The following is a 16,045-nucleotide window of genomic DNA, read 5'->3' on the forward strand; positions in this document are numbered from 1 at the left end:
TTTATATTTCAAAATGATAGATATGCTTGCCTTATTCCTTATTTTAGAGATTCTTTTTTAAGGTCTCATAAACAGGAAAAATAATGCCAAGTAAAATTTCATATTATCGCTGTCAAATTGTCAATATATTTATTTCTCTTGTTGGAGGCAATATGAATACATATTCCTTAAATTATAATTTTCCTACAGAATGCCTGTCACATAGATCTTTTATCAAGATTATATTAAGGTTCTGTTTTGGCAAATCATTTTAACTTCCTTCAAAAAAATTATCATGAAACATGGTCTAGATATGCAGCTTTTTCTGTGAATTTTTTATTTATATGCTTCATAGTTACTTACGCATGTTGTAGACAAGTGTTCTACAATGTGTGTTCTATACAACACTGGAACTGCTACATGATGTGTGAAAAAAAGTTTTCATAGGCTAATAAAATTGTGAAAAGCTACCCATTATATTTCCTTCTTAGAGATTCTTAACCAAGATTAAATATTAAGAATTTTAATCCTCCAAGAGGGGAACAAAAGGTAGTTGGACTTTAACTCAATATTTTCCAAACAAATAACTATGGGATCTTTTTTAAAAAATGTAATACTACTTTTAAAAACAGGTAAACTATTTGAAACCACCTTGCTTTTTATGTTTGTCTCCTATCCCGCAAAAATAAATTCCATGGGAAAGGACACTCTTTGGCACTGGTAACACATAGTAAATACCCACCGAAATAGTTCCCAAATGAAGGAATAAAATACTGCTGTAGGTATTTAGTAAAGTAGTATTGTTTGAAATTATACTCAGAAATGTTTTTGACGAAAGGCTCTATGGCCCAAAAAGAGTTTTCAAGTCAACTAGGAAAAGGATTCTTTGACTGTGAATTCACCCATTTGATCTGTTGGTTTTAAGTTCTCTTCCCATGTGCTTTGGTTTAGATCGCTCCATTATACAAAGTACTTAAATCACAGAGTTCTGACCTACAAAACTGGCATAAGACACACTATAAATGCCTACAATTAGTCTCCAGGGAAATGGAGGTAAAGATGTCACTGATTCCATGCCAAACTTGTAGCTCTAGTGCAAAACCAACAGGCCAAAGAAACAAGCATACAGCAACCCCCAAGTGGGAAAAAAAGAAAAACGGAAAGGAAAACCACAAAACAAACACGAATTCTGTATCAAAACACCTTTGCGTCTCTTAATTGGGGATGGGTGGAGGTATGAGGGGTCAAAACTACTCTCCACACAGAAAGCATATTATTCTGTGGTTCATCCTCATGCAAGAAATAATCAGGCAATTTAGTGTTTTATTGGTAATAAGGGGAAATATTAAACTTTTCCATTATTGGTCCAAGTTAAAAATAGAGATGATGTGAATTGCAGCTATTTCTGGACAGATGAGGCTAAGATATTCAATTCTTCCTCTTGCAACATAAAAGATGAAAAAATTCTGATCATTATAGATCCCTGATTATTCTTATAAAGTCAGGAGGTTCTTTGAGTATCTCAGCTGTGTTTCACTTTCACTAATGTGCTTAGTTGTCACTATTTTAAGAAGGGTGGTTGTTTCTTTCCTACAGAATATACTAAGACCTTGTTGGGATATCCATCAGAGTGAATAAATAGCTTAGGCACGTCCACCTCTGAATATTCCAGTCTAAATCTATTTTGGAAAAACAGCCCTCACAAAAGTTATCAGAAAATTCTATCTACATTACCTTTTGTAAAATTTGCTAAGGGTTTAGTTTTGAGATATGTTCTAAATCCCACTTCAAAAGGAAAAATCCAGGGGCATGAATATACTTATTTTAAAAATAAAAATGAAATTCACAGAATAATGACAAAAATATATACCTGAACATGTTTTTCATTTGATTAATTATTCAACAGTAATATTTTTGTGGCAGAAATGTTTCCTATTCAATAATTTTGAATTCAATTCTATTCTGATAAAAAATGTGGCAAATGTAAGGAGGCACTGAATATTACTTTTTAAATATTGCTGTAACTTGGTATAAGTGTAATTTAAATAGTGCATGAAAATAAATGGTGTTTTCAGGTATTATATGACATTGTTCCTATAAAATTCCAGGCTAAGTCATAAATCATGGCTTTTGAATCAAATACCTAGGCGCGATGAAGCATTTCTAACAAATAACTCATTTTAACTATAAAAAACACATTGGCATGCAGGATTTTGTAATCAGAGGTTTTCAGCTGCTCACCTTAAATTAAAACCTGAGTTAGGAACGGGCAAAATGAAGAAATCAACATTATTGCAGGTTTTATTTTAACCAAATCACCTTGTGAATCCAATCAAAATTAGGCATTTGTTTCTTAGTCTGAACCACAGGCAATTTCTGTGATAATTAGGCCTATTAGAATTGGTTTAATAAATATTTAGGAGATTCTAAATGTGCACAAAGCAATGACTAGAACGTGAGATGAGTAAGATCAATTTTTGCAGTTAAGGAGCCGAAAAATCAAGAAATGGAGAACAGTCAAGTATATAAACAGCATTACATTCAAGTCATACCATGTTAAGTTTCTGAAAGGAAGATATGAGGAGGGAGATAAGATACAGTTTTAAAGAAGTTAGGATTTACTTGACAAAGGTGAGCAAGAAGTTCTCTAGGGAGCAGTTGAGAATGACCAAGTTGGACACAGAAATGAAATTATCAGATATTTCTAGAGAAAAGGAATAATTATTTGCAGGATAGTATCATGGCTTAAAGAGAAAACTGACTTGAAAAGGAGAATGATAAGGAAATTGGAGGCCTTGCCTTGTAATGTGAGGAATTTATACTAACTTAGGCAAGTAGCTACTATGGGCCATTGAATGGCTCTGAGTAGAAGAGAGACTGAACCAATGTTGTATCATAGAAACAACAGTAAAATGGTCATTGGACTAAATTGGATGGAAAGAAAGAAGATGGAAGCAAGACTGGTTTGAAGACAATTATCCAGACAAGAGTTGAGGAGAGTACAAAGTACGGTAGTGGTGTGGATGGGGACACAAGGGGATGGATGCTGGAAACTTCCTACAATTTAAAGCTTTTGGACCTGGCTATAGATTGTGCACAAAAAGAGGGAAAGAGAGAGAGAAGTAATATCTGGCTTTAATATTTGAATTTAAATGCATATCACAAAACCATTAACCAAAATATGGAATTTAAATGTATGAATTTATCCTTAATATAAAATAATGAGTTTGGCTCTAAATATTCTGAGTTTGGGATGCTAATGATACCTGGTAGAGAAGGCTACCGGTAATTATACCCTGGATTAATGGGTAATTTGGAAGTCACCTACCTATAGGTGAGGCTTATGAATCACTGGGCTAGATGAGATGGCATAATCAGACAGTTTTAGAAACTAAAAGGCAGAAGTTTTTGAATGTCCATATTCAATGGGGCAGGGAGAGGAGCAGGAAAGGGAGCCAGTAAGTGAGAAAGAAAAGAATAAGAAAAAAAATGAAATACCTACAAATTAATAAGAAATGTGTTATATCTAAAATATTATCACTGAAGGTTATAAAGTGTTACTGGGGAATACTCAAAACACCATAATTACCATAATTAGGGATATGTTATGTTCCTGGGTGGTGACTGAATATTGAAAGAATATTTACAGATGTTACATTTCCTCAAATTACTGTATATGTTAGGCACGATGCTGATGCAAATATCAACAGTAATTTTCTAGCAACTTGATAAAATGTTATAAAGTTTCTGAGAATAGCTAAAATCTACCTTTCTATACAACACCATGACAATCCAAAGGAAAACACTGACAGTTTTAAATGCAGTGAAAATAGAAATTTCTCTGAACAAAACAAAACAAACAGCCATAGAAACAGGAGTGCTGGACAAGATTTAACCAAAGTTCTTTAGTGGTGAAAGAATGCTGAATTACTCAGGAACATGACGGTTAGCTCATTGGTAGTTTTCTTCAGAAACAGGCAACTTAAAGCATAATCAACATTAGTTAAGTACTAAATCGATTTCCTCTAAAATTTTAGAATAAATTGGATTTTTAAGATTTATATTGTCTTTAGGTGTATAGGTTTCTCCTTGGCAGGTCCAAGTTCTAATCATAGCATCAGTTGGGGAAGCTCTAACCCACTGGGTTGTTGAGAAGATTCAGTGAAATAACACATGCAAAGTGCTTAGCACAGTGCTTGGCACATAGTAAGCACTCCAAATGTCAATAGATATTATTACAATTATTGGTATATCCCTCCAATTTTCAGACAAGGGATGTGAAGCTCTGATAATGTACAAAAATCCAGCAGGAGTTGGCAGAACAGGAACTAGAGTCCAGAGGTCCCCTGAGGTCACCAAGCTATTTTTAAACGCTACTAAGCTTTTGGCCATCCTTTACTATGGCCCCCCATCCTGTGTAGGGCAGATAGAGTAGAACCCCAAAAAGGCAAAAAATAGAAGTTCAACATCGCGTTGTTATTTTCCTTTAGGTTTCTTTCATGCCATCTGGTCCAGTTATAATTTATGTCATATTTAAAAGTGAGAATGGTGCATTGCACATTTAGCTACAGTTTTCTAAAATGGAAATTCAGAATCTATATTCCTGTTCTATTCTTCCCTTCGATATGGTTGGTATATGTTCTTTAACAATAAAAGCAAACACTCTTTTTCTACATTAAACATTAAATATTTAGACTACACACCCAAGTAACATTCGAAACTCAGCAATTAAAAAAAAAAAAAAAGCATGAAATGGCTCCTAAAAGAACTGTTTAGAATCCCTCTAGTTAACAGTCCCATACTATGTAATGGAATTACTAACAGATCATCCACCAGAGGGCTTTTGCCTTGGTTACAATCCTTTCGGGGATTCCAGTGTGAGCAATATGGATACAGAACTTACCATCATCAGGCAATCAAAGGACAGCTCAGGAAAGATGGCAGCTAAAGGAGCCAAAGCATCTACAGATATACCCGAAATGCAAGCTTTCCCTGGCCAACATAGCAAAAGCCCATAGTACTCTGACAAACGACAGGTTCTTTATTAATCACCCAAAGTAATGAGGGCTTTACTAGTCTTCATCAATCAATCAATCAATAGATGTTCAATTTATATCAAGACTCATCTAAATGATTCCATCCAAATACAATTTACTGAGCAACATACTGGTCTTGGTGAAAGGGATGAATTTTATTTTTGGAGTCAGGTACTTATCTTAAGAAAAGTTCCCTACTCTTAAAATTACCTAGGATAAACTCCCTCTACCCAATATCTTAAGAGAAAGGCACCAACCACATTACTACAGGAATACCTGTACTACATTTTGTGACTTTCCAAAGCAGATCTGCCTCTGTCTTTAGAAAGCTCTGTGTGTTAAAGAGATCAACTTTTTATTCAGCCAACTTTTTATATAGTTTCTACCTTTCAATCTTAGTTTTGCCCTCTGGAATTACACAGACTAACTCCAATCCCTTCTGCACACAACAATATCATGACTTTATCTGACATATATATTCCTTCTTTTGGTTTAAGTATCTCTAATTCCTCAGGGGAAAATGCTGGGATTTAAAACTTTATACCTCGAAAGTTATTGTTTCTATTAACAGCAATATAGCAATATTCATAGATAAAGTGAAAGTTCAAGAAATATTACATCCGTGTACCAGTCTTTAAAATACAACCTGAATATATTCAAGTAGATTGAGAATTTAATCCGAACTAAAAGATGGGGAGATTTGTTATAAATTTATCTGTGATGAATATAAAAACTACTTAGTTAAATCTAAAAATAGCTGACAAAGTGTATGGAACTAAATATAAGTGTCAAAATTATTCTTAAAACAGAATAAGGGTTGAAAACAGTAATTTAAAAATATTTTGGAATTCTAAAGATACTCAGTTATAAAGAAAAGGATGGGGAAAGTCAAAGTATGCAATACTATAGCACAAGTTAGAAGATATCATTTTGTTCTTACTTCATTGAAAAGGTGATTTTTAAAGGAAAATGTTATGGAGAAAAGTTCAAATAGTTTGTTACTTTCCAAAATATTGAAAAAAAAGCAAATAATTTTGGGTTATAACAATCAGTATGTGTTAAATTTCCCCTTAGAAGGAAAAAGAAAAGAAAACCTAATATATGTGGCTCACAAGAAATTACTTAATATAAAAGTAGGAATATCAGAAAAGTAAAGAAGCACAAAAACACCAGGAGTGAACATATAATTTTAGACCAAAAATTACATATATATAAATAGTAAACACAAAAAGAAGTATATAAATAAAAAAATAAAATACCTAAATGAGGGGCACCTGGATGGCTCAGTCATTAAGTGTCTGCCTTTGGCCTACGTCATGATCCCAGGGTTCTGGTATCGAGCCCAGTGTCGGGCTCCCTGTTCTGTGGGAGGCCTGCTTCTCCCTCTCCCACTCCCCCTGCTTGTGTTCTCTCTCTCACTCTCTCTCTGTCAAATAAATAAATAAAATCTTAAAAGACAAAACCAAAAAAAACCCCAAAAAACAAAAGTCACAGAACTTGTGAACTGAACAACTTAACACCAAAGTGTATACAACAAAAGTATAAAAACATAATGATAATCGAACAGAAATACAATGTTAGTAGAAAAACTTAACAACTTCTCTCTCAGTTTTTGTACAGACCAAGTAAAAAATGAGAAATGAGGTCATAAAATAAGATTGATGGAATAAACATTGAATTATGTACAATCCTAATAGATAATTCACCTTTTCATGTCTCCATAGACCATGAACAAGAACTCATAATGGAATAGTCTACTGCAAAATAAAAATAAATTTATTCAGTCCCAAAAAAGAACACCTTGTACAAACCAGTGATCTGAACTCAATGCAATAAAAGAAAATAACAAATATTTATTTAATAACATTTAACTTATTAATAACAATTAATTAATTAATTAATATTTAATAACAAAATATTTTACATATACACAGAAACTAATTAATTAAAATGCAAAAAGAGTTGAATTGATAAATGAACTCAAGAACTTAAAAAATAAAACAGGTAAACTCTACTAGGAAAGCTACTCAAAAAATTTAAACATAGATCTCTAGAACCAGAATGGAAAAGAGAATAGATGTCATTTTTATCATACACAAAATCATTCTGTAAGATCTGTTTGTGAGGCCTAGTATTTTTTTTAAGATTTAATTAATTAATTTAATTTATTTATTTGAGAAAGTTCGAGAGAGCATAAGTGGAGGGAGGGGCAGAGGGAGAAGCAGACTCCTAGCTCAGCAGGGAAGCCAGCCTGAGAACAGGGAGTTAGGTTCTAAGCATGGCCGGATTCCAGGACCCCAGGATCATGACCTGAGCCCAATGCTTAACCCATAGAGCCACCCAGGTGCCCCAGAGGCCTAGTCTTCTTAACCTAACATCTTATATTTCAATTCCTATAGCTTTACCATATAGTTTGATATTTGGCAGGGCTAATCCCCATTTTAGTAATTTAAAATATATTGAATATCACCACCTAGTTTTTTTTTTAAATTATTAACACAATTTAATTTTACATATTTGAAAACCTCAGTATTTATTGAGATTTTAATTGAATTATAATAAAACTACAAATTAATCTGAAAATAATTTACATTTATAAAACTCCCATCTCCCCATACAGGAAATGGCTTTGTATACCCATCTATTTCCCCCTTCTTGTATACCCATGAATAATGCTTTTTCTCCATGGCACTCTGCATAGCTCTTTCAGAGTTTATCTTACATATGTTAAAAATGCATTTTTGAGATCAAAATAGTCCTCATGTTTCCTTGCTTATTTTTACTGGTTAAAGTAACAAATCAGAAATATGACAAAACATCTTAATGCTTATTTATTTAGCAAACACTTCTTCCATACCTATCGTATGAGAGTGAGTACATGTAACACAGAGATCTCAATACGTAGTTAAACTGTTCAGTGTTGATCAGTGGAAAGGTTTGAGGGTAAAGAAAAATGAGACAAAGAGGTTAGCATTGCTGATAGGACAGGATACCACTATGACCAAAGAAAAATGGTACAGATAGGCAGGGATATCATTGAATTACAGGGTGAAGGAGATCGGCAAGTGAAAGGAGTTCATGATACATGCTTAAAGCAGAACATAGAGGAAAAAGGACTTTTCTCTATTTGGAAGCCATTCATTGATATGCCATTTCTAAGAAATCTGAAATTTTACAAGACTGATATATGAAAATTAGTTTTCAATTGGTATTTAAAAATTATAAATACTAAAGGGTTCTAAAATATTAAGAAATTTTAGATTTTTTTAATCAAAAGGAAGAGTCAAAATCTGGAACTTAATAATTATTCTAACTTCTAAAATTAAAGAGAAAACAAAATTATGGTATCCAGTCACCTCATACACTTGGAAACCAGGGTAAGATATTATATTAAGTTCTAAGACATTCAACACTCTCTTCTCTAATGGGTTTCAAAGGACATATTCTCACAAATAGTAATATTCTACATTTATATAATTTGAGCAGCTTCTTGAAAAGTCCTATTATCCCTCACCATGTCCCTGTATGATAAGTAAAGGAAAGGGGTAATTACCTCCATTTTAGAGATGATAGCATCAAGACACTCAATTTCAATGATCAGCAGAAGATGCTAAACATCTTATCACGAAAAGATCCAAAATATTCTGATTGCTAGGTATCTCACCAAGAGGATACTTTTCATGCTTTACTTATGTCTAGCCCTATTCTTTTACACATATTTCCTTAATATTTTCAATGTTAATGTTTAATGTTTACATTTAAAGAAAAGTAAACTTAATAAATGTAATCACACATTCTCCTCCTCATTACATATATACATACATGTAGTATATATATTCATTCTGAAATTCAAAACTCATCATAATAGATGATTCTATACAATTATTCCTTTCCTATATGGCATCTTTTGCAAGGAACTCAGCATGAACAAACAGCTGAAAGGTAATGTTAGTTGTAAAGAAGTCTGTGCTAGTTCCACTGCTGTGAATATTAATAACTAGTCATCCATTTCAATGTGAAATACTCTAGGGTCACCCAAACCTGGAATGTCTCTTTAGTCTTTTATGATTCTGTAATCAAGAGAACAAATTAGGAGCTTATGCTTCTCATAAGAGAGGCAGTATGACACGTAAAATATGTGTGTCATATCTCCACTGACATAAACAACATATATATTTTCCTAATGTCTTTGTCCTCTGCCCTATCTCTTGCAAAAAATGATAGGTGACCTAATTAATCGAACAAACTTGAGATGCAGTTAGTTTGGAAATCTAAACACATCACCTACTTATTTGAAATTTTTTGACATTACAAAGTCCATCACAGTCTTAAGTCACATTATCGGAAGTTTAGATATATTTGGAATGATGTCATTACCATTAGGGAGATATTTGGGAGCAGAGAAGGATGATCCCAAACACCTAACAAAATCCTATGGGAAGTCATGTAATTTACACACATAAAAAAGCCTGATTTGATTAAGAAGAGAACATAAAATGATATTTGTCACTATAGAATAGGAGAGAGTGTGTGTTTGATAGGCACAGTCACTTGTATTTAGTGTTTATTAGAAGTTCCTGTGTTGATTCAACAAGTAAAATCTCTTAATTTAGGTTTCTCATTTAACTATGCTAGTGTTAAGAAATAGTAATTTCTGTGAACACACCAGAATTAGAGGTCAGCCTCAATCAACTTTGGGAATCCCAAGCTTGGAGGCAGTATTATTAAACTAAGTCATCCTTGAAAGGAATAAACTGTAAGTAAACATAAATACTGCATTGCCATTTAGAATACCTCTTACCCCTCTCAAATATGTACAGGCACAAATGTGCACAGTTATAAATTTACTTACATGATTTGTAGGAAGATATTTTTTAGGAAAAAAAGGACAGTGTATTTTACTTTGAGAAATGCTGTGTCAACATATTATACATACATATAAGTATATATGTATATATATGCATATACACACACACACACATACATACACACACACACACACACACACACATAATCATTTCGGTTCATGTGGCTATTTAAACCATAGGGAAATCTTAAACTTTTACTGAAAACCCTCGAGTAATTAAACTGAGAAAGGTACATTTCTTCTGGTGAAAATATACTTCTTATGCTGAAGAGGAAGTTTAATATATTTGATGTGCTCAGGCCAGTAATTGAATTTGGATCAGCATATTAATCTTTATTATTCAAGATTCTAGAATCACCATGGCTAGGAATGTATTTAATGAGCTTATGGCAAGTGAATTGCAACAAGAATTATTTAAAACAAAGAGTAAGAGTTGAAGGAAGGGAAGAAATAAGGACAATTTTTATTTTTTTTCATTTTACAATCATGTGCTTTACAAAGCACGTTCTTTAAATTAATGGCCCATAAGAGATTTTTCTGGATTGAAGTAGGTTGATTGAATAATCAAATTCCACAGCCTAATGGAAATAATAAACCTCCTAAAGTCCAACCTTGCCAAAAAAAAAAAAAAATCCCACTTGAGTTTTATTGGAGAGAATTTTATATCAATGCGAAATGAGATGGCAAGCATGCATGAATAATTATTTCTACTTACTGTTCTCATTAAAGAAAAAAATGAGTATCATTCTTTTAGTCAGAAGTAAAAATTCTTCCCCTATCATTATCATTAACTTGACTTGTTTTATATTTTTTAAAAAGTAATACTTTTAAATTCTTCCTTGAAGTAACGGAAGGGATAGGCCATTTTCATCAAACAAAAGGGGGCCACCTTTTCTTTGATCAAACAATTATCTTAAGTTTTCAATGGAAGTGTTACAAATACTCTAATGGAACGGTAACATTTGGGTGCCATGTGGATTATCTTCCACTTCAACATTCATTCTCTATAGGAAAAACCTGATTATAAAGATATGAAAACCTTTTGTTTGTTCATGAACACCAAAGGACTGGACGCTGCCCCAGAGTGAGTAAAACTCATAGCCCCTGTCCTCACGGATCTTACAATTTAGTGGTTAAGAAAGTAGTGGGAAAGCAGTGGTTTTGGGATTCTGAATGACTCCTTTTGAGTCCTTATAACACAAATGACCTCCATGTCACTATTTTCAAAATACGTGGAGAGGGGCGCCTGGGTGTCTCAGTCAGCTCAGCGTCTGTCTTTGGCTCAGGTCAAGATCCCAGGACCACATCAGGCTCCCGGCTCAGTGAGGGGCCTCCTTCTCCCTCTGCCTGATCTGCCTGCTGCTCCTCTTGCTTATAAGCTCTTTCTCTCTCTCTCTCTCTGGCAAATAAATAAAATCTTAAGGAAAATATGTGGCAAGACTTCTGTTTCTGAAAAGATGGAGTAGATGTACCTTTTCCCTGTTTCTCCCACTAAGTACAACTAAAAACTCCATAGGGTCTATACAAAACAAACACAATTAGACTGTGAAAGGTGGAGGGCAGGCAGATTGACCAGGGAATTTAACACCACAGTGAATTCCCTGGGTTTTTTTTTTCACCTCATATATCCCACATTCAGAAGAAATCAGCAACAGAGAAACACCAACACATACTGACCCCTTTCCCCCCAAAAAAGAACACTTCATCAAAGGTCTTGTCTCTACTGAAAAGGCCAGAAAAGGGGCAACTTCATAAGGCAGGAAACCTGTAGAAAGTAACTCCTCTGTTCCAGCCAACACCACAAAAAATTCTATGGTCCCGTCTCCACTCATGCCTACAAAGGCTAAATGGGGAAACAAGACTTCTACCCTTGACAGGCCATAAAAAGATACCATATAAAGATACCCCAAACACCCTCGCCAGAGTTATGCCAGAAAAGATCAACTAGGAGCTGAGATTTTCATCCTTGTCAGTCAGTCATGGTGCCAGTGGAGGTCATGTAGGGGTCTGCCCTTTTACCCCCACCTGGAAGTAACCAGACATCAGTCGTATTCCCCTCTGAGGAGGTGTTGGAAGAGGACTACTGCAGAGTCAGGACTTTCATCATTATTCAGTAGTGACAAGGCCACCCCACCATGGTGTCAGTGGATATCTAGTGGGGAGCAGGAAGTCCTACCTTATGCAGCAGTAAAGAGGAGCTCTCCCCCTCAGGTGTCACAGGAGGCCCCATGGGGAACTTGGATTTCACTTCCACCTGGCAGTACGGGCATATCTTGTTGGAGTGTGCTTTGCTTCATTGTGTCTCACAGATACTGTGTTTTTCACCAATTAAAGGTTTATGGCAAGTTGCTGATTGAGCAAGTCTATCAGTGCCATTTTCTACTAGCATTTGCTCACTTCATGTCTCTGTGCCACATTTGGTAATTCTCACCTTTCAGGCTTTTTCATTATTATTATTATTATATTTTTTATGGTCATCTGTGATCCACGATCTTTGATGTTACTATTACAATTATTTTGAGGCACCAAAAGTCGTGCCTGTATAAGAAGGCGAATTCAATTGATAAATGTTGTGTGTTCTGACTACTCCATCTGGCTGTTTCCTCTCTCTCTCCTTCTCCTTGAGCATCCCTATTTCCTGAGACAAAACAGAATTGAAATTAGGCCAATTAATAATCCTACAATGGCCTCTAAGTGAAAGAAATAGTAGTATATCTCTCACTTTAAATCAAAAGCTAGAAATTATTAAGCTTAGTGAGGACACCATGTTCCAAGTTGAGACAGGCCAAAATCTAAGCCTCTTATGCTACACAGCTAGCCAAGTTGTGAATTTAAAGGAAAAGTTCTTAAAGAAACTTAAAAGTACTACTCCAGGGAACACACAAATGATAAGAAAGTGAAATAACCTTATTGCTGGTATGGAGAAAGTTTCAGTGGTTTGAACAGAAGATCAACCAGCTGCAACACTTCCTTAAGTCAAGACCAATCAGAGCCAGGTCCTAACTCTCTTCGGTTCTTGGAGGGCTGAGGGAGGTAAGGAAGCTACAGAAGAAATCTGGAAGCTACTAGGGGTTGCTTCATGAGGTTAAAGAACAAAGCTGTCCCCATAAAAGTGCAAGATAAAGCCATAGGTGCTGATATAGAAGCTGCAGCAAGTCACCTAGAAGATCTAGCTAAGATCATTCATGAAGGCGGCTACACTCAACAACAGATTTTCAACGTAGATGAAACATCCTTATATTGGAAGAAGATGCCATCTAGGACTTTCATAGTTAGAGAGGAGAAGTCAATGCCTGGCTTCAAAGCTGCAAAGAACAAGCTGACTCTCTTGTTAGGGGCTAGTGAAGCTGGTGACTTAAAGTTGAGGCCAGGGTTCATGTATATCTGATAATCCTATGATGTTTAAGAATTGTGTTAAATCTACTCTGCCTGTGCTTTGTAAATGGAACAAAGCCTGGATGACAGCACATCTGTTTACAACATGGTCTGCTGGATATTTTACACCCACTGATGAGACCGGTTGCTCAGAAAAAGACTCCTTTCAAAACAGTACTGCTCATTGACAATGCACCTGTCACCCTATCACCCAAGAGCTCTGATGGAGATGAACAATGAGGTCCACGTTGTTTTCACGCCTGCTAACACAACATCCATTCTGCAGCCTAGGGATCAAGGAGTCACTTTAATTTTCAAGTCTTATTATTGAAGAAATACATTTTGTAAAGCTACAGTTGCCATAGATAGGGATTCCTCTGATGGATCTGGGCAAAAAAGTTGAAACCCATCTAGAAAGGATTTACCATTTTAGATTGAATAAGAACATTTGTGATTCGTGGGAAGAGGTCAAAATATCAACATGAAGAGGAGTTTGGAAGAAGTTGATTTCAAACCCCATGGTAGATTTTGAGGGGTCTGAGACTTCAGAAGGGAAGTAAGTGCTGATGTGGTGAAAATAGCAGGAGAATTAAAAGTGGAGCCTGAAGATGGGACTGATTTGCTGTAATCTCAGGATAAAACTTTAAGAGATGACAAATTGCTCTTTATAGATGAGCAAAAACAGTGTTGTCTTTGAGATGGAATCTACTCCTAGTGAAGATACTGTAAAGATCAGTGAAATGACAACAAAGATTGAGAATATTATAAAAACTAAATCAATAAAGCAGCACCAAAGTTTGAGAAGATCCACTTCAATTTTTAAAGTTCTACCGTGAATAAAGAGCTATCAATCAGCACCCCATGCTGCAAAAAAATTGTTTATGAAAGGAAAAAAAATCAATTCAGTGAACTTCATTATTGTCTTATTTTAGGAGGTTGCCACAGCCACCCCAACCTTCAGCAACTACTCCCTCACCAGTCAGAGGCCACCAACATCGAGCGAGGCAAGACCCTCCGTCAATAAGAAGATTATGACTCGCTGAAAGCTTAGATGATGATCAGCATTTCTAGCAATAAAGTATTTTAATTAAGGCATTTACATTATTTTTTAATTTTTAAAAAAATTTTAAAAAAGATTTTATTTATTTATTTGACAGACAGAGATCACAAGTAGGCAGAGAGGCAGGCAGAGAGAGAGGAGGAAGCAGGCTCCCCGCTGAGCAGAGAGCCCGATGTTGGCTTGATCCCAGGACCCTGGGATCATGACCTGAGCTGAAGGCAGAGGCTTTAAACCACTGAGCCACCCAGGCAGCCTACATTAATTTTTTAGACATAAAGTCATTTGCACACTTAAAAGACAACAATAGTATAAACATAACATTTATATGCACTGGGAAACCGAAACATTCATGGGACTCACTTTATTGTGATGGTCTGGAAACAAATCCAACGTATCCTGTAATAAGGTGCCCTCTCTCTTTCTGTAAGGGTCAATATAAATTTAAAAAAAAAAGAAAGAAAGAAAAATGAAATTTCCCTGGTATAAAAAGGGAAAGAGACTTTTCTCTACCCTTCCCTTTTCTTACAGCATTTCCTTAAAAAAAACAAAACTTGCAATTGTGATTTCTTTTTCTGACCCTTTCACATGTATGTAAATCTTTTTAAAAGTAAAAAAGTTTCTTGCCAATTTATAACCCAGAAATCTTTTTTCACAAGGATTTGGAAGCCATATCTTTGGGCTATAAATATCAAAGAAGATAGCGCTCCTACCTCCTAGTTTCTGTGGAAGAGGAGGAGTCTAAATTTCCCAGGGTAGTTGCAAAACTACTTCCTGTCCTAAAGATATAAGAAGCTTCATTTTTATTTTGATGTATATAATATTTCCATATTTATATATATTAATATATTGTATATATACATATATAATAATATAATATGAACATATATTAGTAACAGGTAAATTTTAGTTAAGAATAAAAAAAATCAGAGACAGAGAGGGCCATTATATAAGGGAAAAGGGTCAATCCCTCAAGAAGAGATAGCAATCCTAAATGTTCATATCCCAAACAACAGAGTTGCAAAATATGCTAGAGTTATGGGCAAGACTGTGTATCTGGAGTTGCTTTCATTGGGAAGCAGAGGAAAGAAATGCTGGAGAGAGCTAGGAGATCTTGATTCCTATTCATGTTCTGTCACTCAATTGCTATGTAACCTTGGACAATTCACTTAATCTTCTTGTAATTTGGTTTCTCTATTTTCTAGGAAATGTGGAGTTAATAGATGATCTGTAAGTTTTCTTCCACTCTAAAATTCTCTAACTCTCAGCAGTCAGGTAGTTTCATATGTTCTGGAATTTGTTAATTTTCAGAACAATCACAAATATTAATGATGATAATTTTAAAAATTTATTTTATATTTCTACACAACATTTGAAATGGTTTATACAGAGATAATTATATAGACAAAGTGGAGGTTCTGAAGCTATAATCAACAAATTTTAAAACAAACCATGTTGCAAATGTCTTACTTCGAAGGGGACATCCACTTTTCAAATATTCTTAGAATATACTAAATTGCACCCTAAGCCTAATGCTCATATTCTAAATTGATAATGCAAGTTATTTAAAAAATAGGAACCATAGTTGAGAGAATTTGGCAGACCATATTTCCACTCTAACACAACATTATTCTGACCTTGAATCATGAGTAGTATTTTAAGACAAAAATCTAATCAAATCAGAGCAATCATTGGAAATAATGCTATATTTACTATCTACAGTAACATATA

The 16,045-nt window shown here is 34.7% G+C and overlaps 1 protein-coding gene across 3 annotated transcripts in view; it reads right to left on the reverse strand.

Annotated features, from left to right (window-relative positions):
• The window catches only part of LINGO2 (leucine rich repeat and Ig domain containing 2), a 688,323-nt gene that overhangs the window by 256,542 nt on the left and 415,736 nt on the right, over positions 1-16,045 (reverse strand). The window contains exon 1 of one of the 3 annotated variants that reach the window (XM_032860340.1): positions 14,678-14,718. The exons of the other annotated variants lie outside the window; for them this stretch is intronic. The gene's annotated coding sequence lies outside the window, so the exon portion shown is untranslated. Of the gene's footprint in view, positions 1-14,677; positions 14,719-16,045 lie in introns of those variants that run through there. 3 annotated transcript variants of the gene reach the window in all.

The sequence above is a fragment of the Lontra canadensis genome, unplaced genomic scaffold (genome assembly GCF_010015895.1).
Source record: "Lontra canadensis isolate GAN:19392208 unplaced genomic scaffold, GSC_riverotter_1.0 scaffold19, whole genome shotgun sequence".
Lineage (NCBI taxonomy): Eukaryota > Metazoa > Chordata > Mammalia > Carnivora > Mustelidae > Lontra > Lontra canadensis.